Here is a 15,811-nt window from a genome sequence, read left to right on the forward strand (position 1 = left end):
ATTAGGTTATGTTGGGGTTATTTGGAGTCTGTGATAAATTATTCCTACACAAATGTCTTCCAGCATTGCAGTGGGGTGTAAGGGGCCATTGTAGCTCTGTTCTGGTTGCAGGTAGTAATTTATTTAATGCATATATCTGAAATTAATTCAAGACCTGTTGCTTTTAGAAACCATGCTGGATATTAGTGTATCATATAAAAAGCAGTAGAAATTGATTGTAGCTCTTCCCTCTCAATTTCCCCAATGTCTTGCATTTCCTAGTGGAGGCAGGTCACCCAGACAAAGTAATAGACAGAACAGAGGCACTGCTTTTGAAGGGAGGGTGGAGGAATTGGAGGGTCGACCAACACCACTTTTGCAAACACAAGCGGCCAGCTGGCACAGAAATACCAGAGGCTTGGGAACAGGGTCATTTTGCTCAGAGAACAGTGTGTGCTTCCAGCAGGATCTAAAGATGAGAGAAAGCAGTTTACAAAGTAGAAACGAAAGAAACACACTGCAAGATGAACAACAAGTTTTACCTGAAGAAACTGTGTTCATCTACCTAACGTTATCTTTATTTGAATGAAAGAGGAAGTGGGATATATTCTCTATTGTATATTAGGAGTCCATGAAGTGAGCCAATCCTTTTTTTATATTCATTTTTGTGGGATGTGGGCGTTGCTGGCTGGCTAGCATTTCTTGCCCATCCCTAGTTGCCCTTAAGAAGGTGGTGGTGAGCTGCCGCCTTGAATCGTTGCAGTCCTCCTGCTGTGGGTTGACCAACAATGCTATTAGGGAGGGAACTCCAAGATTTTGACCCAGCGACAATGAAGGAATGACGATATATTTCCAAGTCAGGATGGTGAGTGACTTGGAGGGGAACTTGGAGGTGGTGGTGTTCCCATATATCTGCTGCCCTTGTCCTTCTAGGTGGAAGTAATCATGGGTTTGGAAGGTGTTATCTGAGGATCTTTGGTGAATTTCTGCAGTGCATCTTGTAGATGGTACACACTGCTGCTACTGAGCATCTGTGGTGGAGGGAGTGGATGCTTGTGGATGTAGTGCCGATCAAGCAGGTTGCTTTGTCCTGGATGGTGTCAAGCTTCTTGTGTTGTTGGGGCAAGTGGGGAGTATTTCATCACACTCCTGACTTGTGCCTTGTAGATGGTGGACAGGCTTTGAGAAGTCAGGAGATGAGTTATTTGCCACTGTATTCCCAGCTACTGACCTGCCCTTGTAGCCAGAGTGTTAATGTCGTGAGTCCGGTTGAGTTTCTGGTCAAAGGTAACCCCCAGGATGTTGATAGATGGGGGATTCAGTGATGGTAACACCATTGTCAAGTGGCGGTGGTTAGATTGTGTCTTATTGGTGATGATCATAGCTTGGCATTTGTGTGGTGTGAATGTCATTTGCCACTTGTCAGCCCAAGATCCTTTTGCTAGTTTAAAGCATGAAGGCTAACAATCAAGAGCACCTTAATGCCTCTTTTACTGTGATTGGTTCCTGCACACAAATAATTCATTAGTGTTGTGGTTGGTTTGCTTGTCGAGCTGGTTTGTTAGTTCGCAGACATTTTGTTACCCTGCTGGGTAACATTATCAGTGCAGTCTCCGATGAAGCGCTGTTGTGTTTTCCCGCCTGGTATTTAAACACTGGGATCCATTGGATTTGATTATCTCATTTCCGGTTTTCCTTCGCAGTGGTGTGTGTATATATAGAGTCTAGTTCGATGTTTTTATTGATGGCCTTCTTGGTGGAGAGCCAGGCCTCTCGGAATTCCCATGCTTGTCTCTGTTTGGCCTGTCCTAGGATCCTGATGATGTCCCAATCGAACTGGTAGTTCCCCTTATCCATGTGAATGGAGATGAGTGAGTATTGGTTGTGTCTCTTTGTTGCTAGTTGGCGTTCATGTACCCTTTTTGCCAATTTTCTTCCTGTCTGTCCAATGTCATGTTTGTCGCAGTCCTTACGTGGAATTTTGTATATTATGTTGGTTCTGTCTATAGTGGGTAAGGGGTCTTTGGTTCGAGTTAGCAGTTGGTGTAGGGTTGACATTTGACCCCAGAGTTTAAATACCAGGCAGAAAAACACAACAGCGCTCCATCGGAGGCTGCACTGATGATATTACCCAGCAGGGTAATGAAACGTCTGTGAACTAACGAACCAACCACAGTATCCACAACCTGAGCTACAGATCTACTCAAAAACCTTAGAACTCATTGGTGTTCGCTGCATGGTCTAAGAAAAAATATTTACAAATGTAATAAATTGGAGGGTTATTATTACAGATGGAATTAGAGTACTTTCAGAAGACAAAGAAAGAAAATCAAATACAATGAATTTTTTTATTTGTTTCTCTTCCCCTTATTATTTAAAAATATTGTTTCATGCTGTTTTATAATTAAGGGTAACTGGCTAGAGGGGTCTGAGCTACATGTAAACAATTTTTTTTGGGGGGGAGGGGAGAAACAGATGTGCATTATGTTCATCATCATGATGTCATCACAATGATGTCATGAGCAGGAAACGTAACAATCCATTTGAAGACTATTTATGTCATTAGGCTGAGAAATAAATGAAAAAAAAATGTCTCTCCAGGGCTCATTTCTGAAGATGGTGCCCTTTAAATACACACCAAATGTAAGAGCTGAAGGGGTGATATGTAATGGACTTTGTCAATTGTTTTTCATTCAGCTTCCTCAGTGTGTCAGGGTTAGTACTTTGCTTTATGCCAACTCTCCAGCTGATGTCATCAGTTTTCAATGTCTAAATTAAATCTTCAAAGGAATCCAGAGGAATGGATGGAGCAAAACAAGAACATTACAATTAATCAGCCTCATTTAGATATTTCATTCTTAAAGCAAACTGACAGGTAAGTTCCATATATGAACATGTATTAACACTGGTCTTTATGAAAGCACAAAGTGAGTTGCCTTTACTATATTGTTCTCCCAGGCCTTTAAAGAAACCTCCTCCCTGGGGTTTGCTTGAGTGATTAAGAAAAATGGACCTATAAATTAGTACACTCTCATTTTTCAGGGACCTAAGAATATAGTGGGCAGCCCACGCACCCCTCTCCTGTGTGAAAATTTCACCAACTGCCATCTCGCTGGACCCCTCCATAGGCATCCAGTGCAGGAATTTACAACCGTGCATGAAGGTCATTACAATTCATGGACCTGTACCTGTCTGTTTGCCTTGCAACTGTTCACTCATTCTGGCAGTTGTGGCTGGAAGTAGAGGAGGTACATAAAAGGAAACAGCAGCGAGGAGGGGGAAGTAGCAGAAGAGAGAAGTGGGAGGGCACTGTGCAAGATGCCTTACTCACCGTGAGTCTTCACATAACAATGTTCAGAACTCAGAGTGACCTAGGAGTTTTATGTGAGTCACCTATGCTTCCCAAGCCAGTGTCACAGTCACTGTACTCCTTATCTGCTATGTCACATGGTCATTCCAGGATGCAATAAATGAAGGCAGTAGCTTGGTGCAGCTTCTGTTCAGTATTGCTGTAATAACTCTCCACTCCAGGAGAAATACTCCATATCTCCTTCACCATGGACCAAGTGAAGGAGTGAAGAAGAAAACAATAGTCTTTGCTGGTAATGCAGCCTTTTTCAGATTGTAATGAAAGCCATATTTTACAGTGCAGGCTTTCAGCATACTGATATGTGGTTCCACTGTCTGGAGTGTTTTGGAAGGGCACCATAATATATTCATGACAGTGTCTCCAAATTTGTAATGATGCATTGAGGACTGCATAATGTTGCTATTCAGAGGGACTTTATTTCCAGCACTTGGGTAGAGAGAAGTGAAGGAAGAGGAAGAATAGTAGGATCAAAATTGATCAGCAGTACCATAGCTGTCAAAGCTTTCAGTGAACAACTGATATAAAAGCATGTGAGACCAAGCAGCAGCATAGGAGCAGGAAGGCCATCAGATGAAGGGTCTAGGCCCGAAACGTCAGCCTTCCTGCTCCTATGATGCTGCTTGGCCTGCTGTGTTCATCCAGCTCTACACCTTGTTATCTCAGATTCTCCAGCATCTGCAGTTCCTACTATCTCTGATATAAAAGCACTTTATCCAAATAATTTCTCCTATTGCCAATAGATTAGCTTTCTCACCATCCTCACAGCCACTATCTTCCGAGCTACCATCTAAATGATTTCCTGAAGTCCAAGCTCATACTTTTGAATAGCATTGTGTCCAAATCAAGAATTATACTTTATTCAAGTGGATCGATTCATATTAGTACACAGTTAAATATGTAAGGTTCGTCCTAGTGTAAACTATCAGTGTTTGCCTTCTCTACTGATGTCCTAATGTTCCTACAAAGTGTGAATATGTTTCCGCTGGTTACAAGTTAAGAGATGAAGAGTTGCTGATCTTCCTTTTGAGGACATGAGAAAGTTGTTGCTGCTAATTTTCATTTCATTCTTGAAAGAATGTTCTCCATGCTGCATGTGAAGTCAACACAATCTGGAGTTAGACCACTCCCCTTGTACACACTCATTGGCAGGCTGTCCAGTGCATTAATTATATTGGAAGGTAGATCCCATCTTTAGACTACCATTTTAAGACTACCATTTCAGTAATTCATACCTGGTTTAACTGCTGCCCATATAAATACAACTGGAAAACAGACAGTAATCTGTGCTGCTGCCACAACTAAACAAGAAGCAGTAATTCAGTAGACTGGACATCTAATTCATCATTTGGTCTCTCCTTCTGCAAGCCTACAAAGAAATGTCAGCTGGTGAATTGGCATGTGTGTATTTCTGTATTTCTGTCTTTCTGCCCTTACACACGTGTGCCCAGTGATGCACCATTTTAAGACTCCCCATTTATTTTAATTTCAATCAGGTTTACAATACCTACATGTTTAGGAAGTAACAAATTGCCCTCGTATGTCCCATGCAAACAGTGAGTTGAATGATATTCTTCTTTATAAGGATAAGAATACTACATCATGTGATGCTGGATGTCTGTTACATCTATCAAACCTTAGTACAGCTGCAGCAATTTTCTGTTGTGGATTCGTTCAGTTGTACAATAATTTATTAGCAACCCCGTGTTGTATCTGACAGCCAACCAGCAGCAGTGGTTGATTACCTGTTTCCTACTCAGAGCGCAGTTGTTCAAACCCCTGTCACCAACTTCCCAGCCCAGCAGCTTTAGCTCATTCAGAAAAGTGAAATGCTGTGGCTGCTGGAAATACACAGCAGATCAGACAGCTTCCACACAGAGAAATAAAAGCATGTTTCTGGTTGATATTCTGACTAAAGTTTAAGCCCCAAACCTGCTCAATTGAAATTGCTGTAAATCTGGCTGGGACCCAGGTATAACGCCTGGTGGAGTCTAGTAATGTGGAATGAGGGAAGAGATTCCACTTTACCAGGCAATTGGTGTAAGTGAGTGAGATGTCAATAAATCACTAGGTTTCCATTTCATGGTCATCTGTTGGAACCAAGAACGGAATTGACATGGGTTCACTAAGTGAACCCGTTTCTAAAACTGGAGAGATGGGGGACAGCTGGAGTTAGGCTTGGATCCCAAAGATTAGAACGTCAGAATTTTCTTTTAAATTGTTGAGTTGACCTCATAGTACAGTGGGACCACTTTTGTGGTTGAGGGAGATGGGAGATGGTGATTTGTCCAAATATTCCACAGAAAAATAGATACGTTGCGAGCATATTGTGATTTATATTACATTTTTTTGCTTGTTGCTTATTGTAAAAACAAATACTACATGGTTATGTTGGAACCATATGTACAGCTGTACAATCATCCATAAATATTTACAATTTGAAGAAAAGCTAATGTGTTTCCTATAAAGGAATGAGATGTAGTTCTGAAAGTCCTGCTCCCAGTAATGGGAGATTATTCATTTCAGTGGATTAGTCTTCACATGAAGCTAATCATTAGGAAAGACAAGCTAAAAGGGGAGAAGTTAAGGTGCTTAAAATTGCTAATTTCATCACGTTTCAAAGATATCCTTGGAGGTGAATCACAAACCAGTCCATCACAAAAACAAGCCTTCCTTCCAATGACTCTGTCCACACTTCCTGTTGCCTCGGGAAAGCAACTAACATAATCAAAGACCCCTCCCACCCCGATTTTATAAGCTCTTCCATCTTCTTCCATTGGGCAGAAGATACAAAGGTTTGAAAACATGGACCAACAGATTTAAGAACACCTTCCCCACTGTTATCAGACTTATATTAGAGTTGATCTTTCTCTGCACATTTTCTGCTATAACACTATATTCTGCAGTCCATTCTAGTACGCTGATGTACTTATATAAGGTATGATTTGTCTGGTCGGCACGCAAAACAATACATTTTACTGTATCTCAGTACATATGACAATAATAAACCAAATGAAACTTAGCAGCATGCAGCTACAGCAGGCAATTAAGGCAAACACAATGTTGACCATTATTGTAAAAGGGATGGATTATAAAGATGGGAAGTCTTGCTACAAGTAACTATGCAGGACATTGATGAGACCACGCCTAGAGTACTCTGCAGCTTTGGTCATCTTACTTAAGGAAAGACCGACCTGCACTTGCAGTTCAGAAAAATTCACTGGACTGATTCCTGGGTTGAAGAGTTTGTCTTCTGAAGAAATGTTGGGCAGCTTCTGCCACAGTCACTGGAGTTTAAAAGAATAACAGATTATCTTTATTGAGATATATTCTGAGAATTTGACAGAGTAAGTGCTGCTGTTTCCCCTCATAGGGGAGTCCAGAACTAAGGGACATAGTTTCAAAACACTTGAGGTATTTAAGCGATGAGGAGGAACCTCTTCTCTCAGAGTCACTGGTGTTTGGAATTCTCTGCCCAGACCTCCTGGCCAGTCGTCATTTTGCATTATGATCATATGTCAGATACTAATAATACATATCTGTTTTTAATGATGTTGTTTGATGGCCAGGGCACTAGAATAACCGCATCACATTTCTTTGAATGGCTGAATAGTTGAGATAGAAAATGGGGCTTCAGTTTAACACCTCATCCTAAAGACTTAGTGCTGCATTGAAATGTTGTCCTAGATTATATACTGAAATCCTGGAATGGACGTGAAGTCGTGACCTTCTGATTCAGCAGTGAGGTTACAACCCCTGAGTCAAGGCTAACTTTTGTATCCCTTGAGTGTGACTTGATTTACAAAAGGTACTAAATATTGAAATAATGTTGAAAACTGAAAAGTGAACCTGATTACATTGAAACAAAGAAAGAAACAACTGAGAGTACTCCCTCGCTCCTCCCCCAAATTCAAGCACTGTTGCTTCAACAAATGAGACATTGATCTGACCTTCAGGGATACGAGAAATTAGCTCACAAGGACAAATAGCCAGTACATACTAGGAATAATCAGTCAGCTGACAGAACTTCATTTTCCTCAAGTATTACATCTTAGTGATCCAATGACTGAAGAAATAATTTTGTTCACTGTTTGTAGCTCCCTTGCTCTTGGTGTTGAATGGAGTGGCTCCATAAGCACTAGTGTATTGAGAGTCTTGCCAGAGCTATACAGAGCCAAGCCCCATGCTAGCAGTGGAGGGAATAGGAAGTTGGGCATAAAATTGATACCATGATGGTGGCACCTTGCCTCTCACACACCCACTACTTCTGAGGTTTTACCTACAGGGATATGGGTAATTGGCATCCAACATAATGCCTCACCTAATCTTGTCTCATAATTAGATTAGACCAGTGTATTTTTGTATACAGCAGGTTCATTACATATCCTATAGTAAAACAAAACTATAGCCCAAGGGCTGGAAAATGGGATTAGAATAGTTAGGTGGTTGTTTTTGACTAGTGCAAGCACAATGGGCCAAAGAGCCCTTTTCTGTGCTGTAGATCTTTATGACCATAACAAACTTGTGTAAATGTTATAATCATATTGGACAGAAGGTGGCCATTTATCCCACTGTTCTGCTGAATTTTTGAATGGGTTATCTAATTACTTTCACACACTTGCCCACTCTCCAGTGTTTATAAATTGCTATTGTTTATCTGTATTTTAGTTTGGAAGAGGTCAGAAGTCACATGACACCAGGTTTATAGTCCAGCAGGTTTATTTGAAATCACAAGCTTTCAAAGCACTACTCCTTCGTCACTTTTCAAATAAACCTGTTGAACTGTAACCTGGTGTCATGTGACTTCTGATCTTATCCACCCCAGTCCAACAGCAGCACCTCCATATCACAGTTTGGAATGATAGGAATAAAGGAAAATGAAGTGGCAAAGCTTTGTCTATAAAAGGATGAGATCAGTACAGTAGTGAGAAATGATCTTGGCTCAGAACATCAGAATGTAGCATCTATTTGGGTGGAGATAAGAAATAGCAAGAAAACCTATCGGCCTGCCACTTAGAATAATCAAGGCACAAGATATTTTAGAACTGGTATTTTGTAAGGAGACTGGATAATAAAGGATATTCTAGGACAGATAGTAAGAACTGCCGCCGCTGGAGCCAGATATAACAGTGTGGAGCTGGAGGAACACAGCAGGACAGGCAGCGCCAGAGGAGCAGGAGAGCTGACGTTTCAGGTCGGGACCCTTCAGAAATTTCTGAAATGTCAGCTCTCATCCTCCTCTGATGCTGCCTGGCCTGCTGTGTTCCTTCAGCTCCACACTGTTATATTCTAGGATAGAATGATTTTAACACAATGGAATTTTACTCATTCAATTTGATAGTGAGAAACTGCATCCAAGATTAGTGTTCTAAACTTAATTTTATACCTTTCTAATTCCCTTTTATTTATCTATAAAAGTAGGTTGAAAGGCAAGATGGCACTTAAGAACTAATTGACATTTAAGGACATATTTCAGTACTCTTAACAAACCTACATTCCTCTGAAAAACAAAAAATGTGTAAAAGAAGGCTACACCATCCATGGATTAATAACTAAGTCAAAGATTATAGTGAATTGAAAGAGAAGCTGAACAATGTTGTGAAGAGTAGTGTTACCTTGTTTGGCACAATTGGTATGATAGGAAGCTGAATATTAATGAGGTGAGCTGTAGTATTAATAAGGCCTCTTCATTAGCAACTTGTGACTGCCTAGCAAGAAACTTGCTTCACCACTCAGCAAAATGATAAATGATGCAAGATGTATTCCGATGTGGAGATACACCTTGTCAGACTTCTCATGTGATTTTGCCACACATCATGCCATAGCCGATACCGCTTAGACGCGTATAAGATTCTACGCAAAGAATCTGCAAAGTAACAAAGATAGATAAAGTGAGTGGGCACTAATTTGACAGATGAGTATATTGTTTTAAAATGTGAGATTGCCCACTTTGGCGGGAAGGATAGAAAAGTACAATGTTATTTAAATGAAGAGAGACTATTGAATTTTGAGATACAAAGTAATCTAGCTGTCCTTGTATGTAAAACGCAAAAAGTTAACATGCTGGTACAGCAAGTAATTAGGAAGACAAATGAACTGTTGAGATGTTTTGTTTTTCCTTTATTCATTCATGAGATGAGGGCATCACTGGTTAGGCAGCATTTATTGCCCATCCCTAACTGCCCTCTGGGCAATTATGAGTCAACCACATTGCTGTGGGTCTGGAGTCACATGTAGGCCAGACCAGGTAAGGATGGTAGTTTCCTTCCCTAAAGGACATTAGTGAACCAGATGGGTTTTTCCAACAATTGGAATTGTTAGGGAAGGAAACTGCCATCCTTACCTGGATTCACAGTCATCATTAGACTGTTTAATTCCAGATATTTATTGAATTCAAATTCCACTGTCTGCCGTAGCGGGATTTGAACCCAGGTCCCCAGAACATTATCTGGGTCTCTAGATTATCAGTCCAGTGATAACACCACTAGGCCATTGCCTCCCCCATTATGCCTGCAATGAAGGCAAAAGTAAGAAAATCTTGATGTACCTGTACATGCATTGGTGAGACAGCACTTAGAATGCTGCATGCAGTTTGTGTTCTTATTTAAGGAGGGATATATTTACATTGGATACAGCTCAGGGGAGTTGACTGGGCTGAGTCCTGGGATGAAAGTATTATCTGAAGAAAATTAGTTGAACAGGTTTAGGCCTGGTCTTAGGAAGGCTTACATGACCCGAAATGCTAACTCTGACTTCTCTCCACAGCTGCTGCCAGACCCTGCTTGTACTTATTGAAGTTTAGGAGAATGAGAGGTGACACTATTGAAACATGTAAAGATTCTCGGGGCTTAACAAGGTAGATTGTGAGACAATGTTTGTCCTTGTTAGGAAATCTAGAACTAGGGTGCACAGTTTCAGAATAAAGGTGCTGTAAGGGTTGTTCGTCTTTGGTATTTCTCTTTGGCTTCATTTCAAAGGGAATAAAGTATGAAAGTTGGGAGGTTTTGCTGAAACTATATAAGACACTAGTCAGACTACAGCAGGAATACTGTGAACCTTGTGAATACTTTCAATCCCTTATCTAAGGAAAGACATGCTGGTGTTGGAGGCAGTGCAGAGGAGATGGTCCTGGACTGTTTTATGAGGAAAGGTTTGGTCCTGTACTCATTGAAGAATGAGGGGACGTTATTGAAACATGCAAGGTTCTTAGGTAGGTGTGGAAATGTTGGGAGAGTTTAAGACTAGAGGCATAATCTCAGAATAAGCAGTCACACATTTAAGACAGATGAGGAGGAATTCTTTCCTTTAGAGGATTCTTTGGAATTCTTTACCACAGACAGCTGTCAAAGCTGTGTTATATATTATATTCAATGCTGAAATAGACAGACTTTTAACCACTGAGGCAATCAAGAGTTGGTGGAATAGGTAGGCAAATGAAGTTGAGGTGTACGAGATTGAGGAGGTGGATAGAAAGCAGCTACTTCCCTTCGTTGAAGAGTCAAAATAAAGGGGGCACACTTTGAAGGCAGGAGGTTTTGAGGGGAAAAAATGTTTCCACCCAGAGTGTGAAGGGGTTCTGGAATCCACTGACTGGGAGAATACTTGAGGTGGTAACCTCACAACCTTTTCAAAATACTTGGATGAATGCTTGAACAGTCATTACATTCGAGGGTATGGGCCTAGTGTGGGAAAGTAGGTCAAGAGTAGAACTAGCTATTTTTTCACAGTATAGACTTGATGGGCTGAAGGGCTTCTTCTGTAATGTATGATTCTATCAAATCAGTGATCTCATTGAATGACAGAGCAGACTCGATGGGCTGATTGTCCTGCTTCAGTTCCTATGTCTTATGTTGTCGTGACTGGATCATTAAATATATTCAAGATTTTTGATCTACAAGGAAGATGCTATGGAGGACAGGAGGAAAGAGGCCATAATCCGATCAACCATTAATGGGACTGTCAGATGTAGCAGACAAGAGGGGATGAGTGGCCAACTCCTCCTCCCATATCTTATGTTCGTATGTTCAAATGTATTTGTTTCAAATTAAATTGAGTGAAACCTGAGTGCTGCACCATAATTAATTTCTATTTCTCAAAAAGTGCAAAGTTGAAAATCTCTCACACCATGTTATAGCCCAACAGGTTTATTTGAAAACACAAGCTTTCGGAGCTCTGCTCCTTCCTCAGGTGCAGTGTGGAAGAGGAGGTACACCGACGCAGAATTTATAAGCAGAATGCACAAAGAGAGCTCCCTCAGTGGATTAAGTAACAACCTGGTTTATATGCACCATTTTTGATTTAAGAAAGTATAGTTTTCTAGGTTACTTAGTTTTTGTTTTTGGCAGGCGATGGAATTATGGAAGCATTGTGACTTGTGTCCCAAACAAAATATGTTGGTATATCTTAGGCCTGCTTCAGCTCTTGGCTGCCTAAAAAGGTGTGCTGTTTGCTTTGCCCAAGTGTTCCCACATACCGTTTTACTATCATTATGTACAGACTGCTTTTAACAACATGAATCATTCTTTTGCCATCCCTACCCACTATTGAATTCAGTTTATAAATGAGATCAGTTCATTTTTAACTAATTCTTATTAGTGAAACTACATTACACACAGATAAGCTCATTGATTTACTACGAGAATGTTTCATTGTAGCATTTTAATTTATCAAGTTGAAGCTACACAGGAGTTGTGCTCAGTTCCACGACAGAATACACTGGCATAAAATGAAAGTAGGAAAGAACATTGTAATGAATGTGGAATGTAAGCAAAAAGTGGTTAAAGAATCATAATTTTTTATATAAAAAATTTCCTTATTGGATTCTTTCCAATGTGTGTTTGCACTGTGTATAAGGGTGAGGCTCTTTACATATGAATAATTTCCTCCCCCGGTTGATGCCTTCACAAAACTTTTTTTAAAAAATGCTACCTTTGTGAAAGTGTTGAATCTTCATTCCCCTTTTTTCATTTCTCAAGGGTTTGACTTGATGTTTCTGAAGTCCATTAGTTACACACTTGGGTTACTATCAATTTTCAAACTGATTATCTATTTACAGCAACAGGTAGTTTAAAGTCAACTCCACCCACCAACTTTTTTTTTCAATGGCCCTCAGCAAATGACTTCACAGGAATTTAAACAACTGGGGATTATTGACCAATGAAGAGGCATAAGTACAGTATAACAGAGTTGCACAATTCTCATGATCTGGAGGAAATTTTGCTCTTTGGCCAAGACATCCGTGCTAACCCCACTTGTCAAAACCTAGGCTTTCTCTTTGCAACAGTAGAATATAACATTATAAGATAAATCAGGTAGGAGGTCATGGTGTTGTTTCTTATAGTAAGCATTTGTCTTCGATGCCATTTTTGTTCTGAGGATAATGGTAAATGAACTAATTTACTTTCTGTGAAGAACTTTCTTAACTTTTTATGTCAATAATAAGTTTAAGTGTATGGTTTTTATCTGTCAGCAATGAAAATAGCTGGAGACCTTGCTCTCTGATTTGTTGTTTGTTCAGTTTGTCGCAGTTAAGAATTCGCAATAAGTTAAAAGGGGCTGCTTTCATAATATAAATATAGCAGATTAATGGGTGAAGTTAGTTTGATATATTGCTTCAGGATAAACAGCAGGTGATAATGAAGATGCAGGTTTATGGCTATGCACGTATTGGATAAACAAGGTTTATAATCTGGTACTATACCACTGTTCGTTTTGAGTTCAGTTCAATGTTAAATAAGTAGAGGCCTAACTGGTAAATCAGTACAGTTTGATACAATTTTATGTAATGATGATTTTAATCATGTTTTCAAATCTGAATTTGAGAGTATGCAGTCTTACAGCTAAGTAAAATTATCCAAGTTGTGTTTATTGTGGATGTTATACTTTTTAATAATATTCTCGATTAATATCATCTAGAATCATTAGGTATCTTTCAATCAATGTCCATTTTTCAATGTAACTGCAAAGTAAACTTAATTCTTGATGCAAACCTATGAAATGTTGCCGCTCTTTTATTAGAATGAGCAGATGAATAAAACTTCAGGGTTAACATTCGCTTCTAAAGTCAGCTCCTTAATACCATTCTGTTCATTTTTTTTCTTTAAATTATTAACTCAACTAAGACGTCAAAGTGCAGTTCTACCCAGCAGTAAACTGATTGACTAATTCCTCATCTGCTTCAGAAGCTCCAAAAGGCCAGGCCTGTTCCAAAGATCAGGGGTCAGGTCCAAATTGTTTCATCATACAGTTTTATTATGCAGATATAACAATTTTCAGATATGACATTGGTGTGATTTTCCTCAGACTGGCAAATTCAAGCAGTAGAAGGCCGTGAATAGTACAAGTCAGACGGTGGTACTGCTAGTTAATCAGTAACTTGATGTTGCTTCAGGTTTCCTTGGTGCAAAGTACTCTGTAGAGTGAGGTCAACTGTCAACCGAAAAGAGTTACCAGTGTTCATAGGTGTGTGACACCTAACTGAAAAGCTTAATTCGTTAACGTTGTCAAAATATAATTGCAAATTTATCGCACAAACTTCAAAAAATTGTTCATAGGATGCAAAAATAAATTTATGAACTCTTATGGGAAGATGTAGTACCTGATAAGCTTTTGGTTAGTAACATTTGAAGATCTCGAAAGGAAAACAGATTTTGCTAATGTCTGGAAAAACATTTTACTTGAAACTTTTTTTCATTTCTTAAAGAGACAATATTTAATTTATTTTCTTTGCGATCATAGTGCTTTAACTTCTCCAACTTGTTGACTAACTTTCTAAATTATGTTGATAATGATAACTGAAAGTAATGCAAGGAAAGAAGTGAAATAAAAACCAAAGATGTAATGTTCGGATGCAACACGGTTAGAGATCATCATCATCCTTAATCAAAATGTACAGATGTGGTCCTTCGCCTACTTCAAATAGAATCTTAGAATCGCACGGTGCAGGAAGAGGCTATTTGACCCATTGTGATCACGTTGACACTTTTTGAATGAGCTGTTCAATTAGTCCCATACCATTGCTTCTTTCCTCATAGGCTGCATTTTGTATTTAACAAGTATTTATTCAATTTCATACTACAAGTTTCAAATGAATATACTTCCTCCACTTTTTTTTAATATTGTAGTACATTCCAGATTATAACAATTTACTGTGTAAAAAGAATCTTCTGGTCTCCCAAAGGTTCTTTTTCCAATTAAATTAAGTGTGTTTCTTTTAGTTGCTAACATCCTGCCAGTGCAAGCAGTTAGTCTCCATCTGAGATCTCATAACCTTTCCTAAATTTGAACACCTCTGCAGATTTTGTGTGTTCACAACTAGCTCCTGTAGTCTTGCTACATAAATGAACCCCTTCATCTGCTGTACCAGTCTCCTCTGTACCCTTCCTATAGCCTGAACATCTTTTCTGAAGGTGTGGTTTCCAGAACTGGACAGGAATATATCATGAGAGTTATAAAGTGTGTGTACAGGACCCACCTCCACAGTCCTTCAAGGATCTATCATTGGATCCCATGCTGACATCATACATGACATCGGGGCCAGATTTTCCTCTTTGAGGTGGGAATCAGGACTCGGGAAATTTCCTGCCCATTGTATTCTCACCCCTCAGAGCTGAGACATGCTGGAATGGGGTTGCCATCTCCCGAAGCAAGTGGAAACAAGAATGGAAAAGGGTGAATGACGAGGTCACTAGGCTAGTAGGCCAGCTTCATTCATGGGACATTGGCCCACCTCTGGAGATGTTTTTGAGCTCCCTTATTCATCCCTCAAAACACAACTTGCCACCTCTCACTCAACATGATTTCCCCATCGAGTACCCCCATTTCCTCTCCTTATGACTACCTCAATTGTCACTCATACCATGCTCCCTTGTCCTCATGCATCTCCATATACTCCTTGCCTCCATATTACCTCCATGTCCTGCCTATACCACTGATTATGCTTTCTATATCCACCCGTGCTCCTCTCACCCCTCCACGCAGTGCCTCTCCAAGTCCACTCACCCAGTACCCATTACTCTCACCATTCATCAGCCCCACAATAACATTCAGACACATCTTTGAGATGCTCATTAAATTGTCAAGATAAACACTAGCTCAAAAACTACTTTTAAAAAAAATACAACCCTCTTAATAGTAGTAAAACTGTCAAGATAAATAAACTCATGAAGTCTCCCTGACTGTTGTATGAGCAACCCCTGCTGAGCTGAATTCATGGGCTTGATTTGATACTTGGCAGGTTTGAATGCAGGTCAGGGATCACGTAAAACCCAATGTAACTGAGTGAGTGAACTGCGACTGGCAGGCAGTCCCAAATTCTTCTGAAGGGTCCTTACCCGAAATGTCAACTTTCCTGCTCCTCTGATGCTGCTGCCTGGCCTGCTGTGTTCCTCCAGCTTCACACTGTTATCTCTGACTCCAGCATCAGCAATTCTTACTATCTCTCAGCTCAAAAAGTGCCAAGTTCAC

This window comes from Rhincodon typus, chromosome 1, assembly GCF_021869965.1.
Source record: "Rhincodon typus isolate 14 chromosome 1, sRhiTyp1.1, whole genome shotgun sequence".
Classification (NCBI taxonomy): domain Eukaryota; kingdom Metazoa; phylum Chordata; class Chondrichthyes; order Orectolobiformes; family Rhincodontidae; genus Rhincodon; species Rhincodon typus.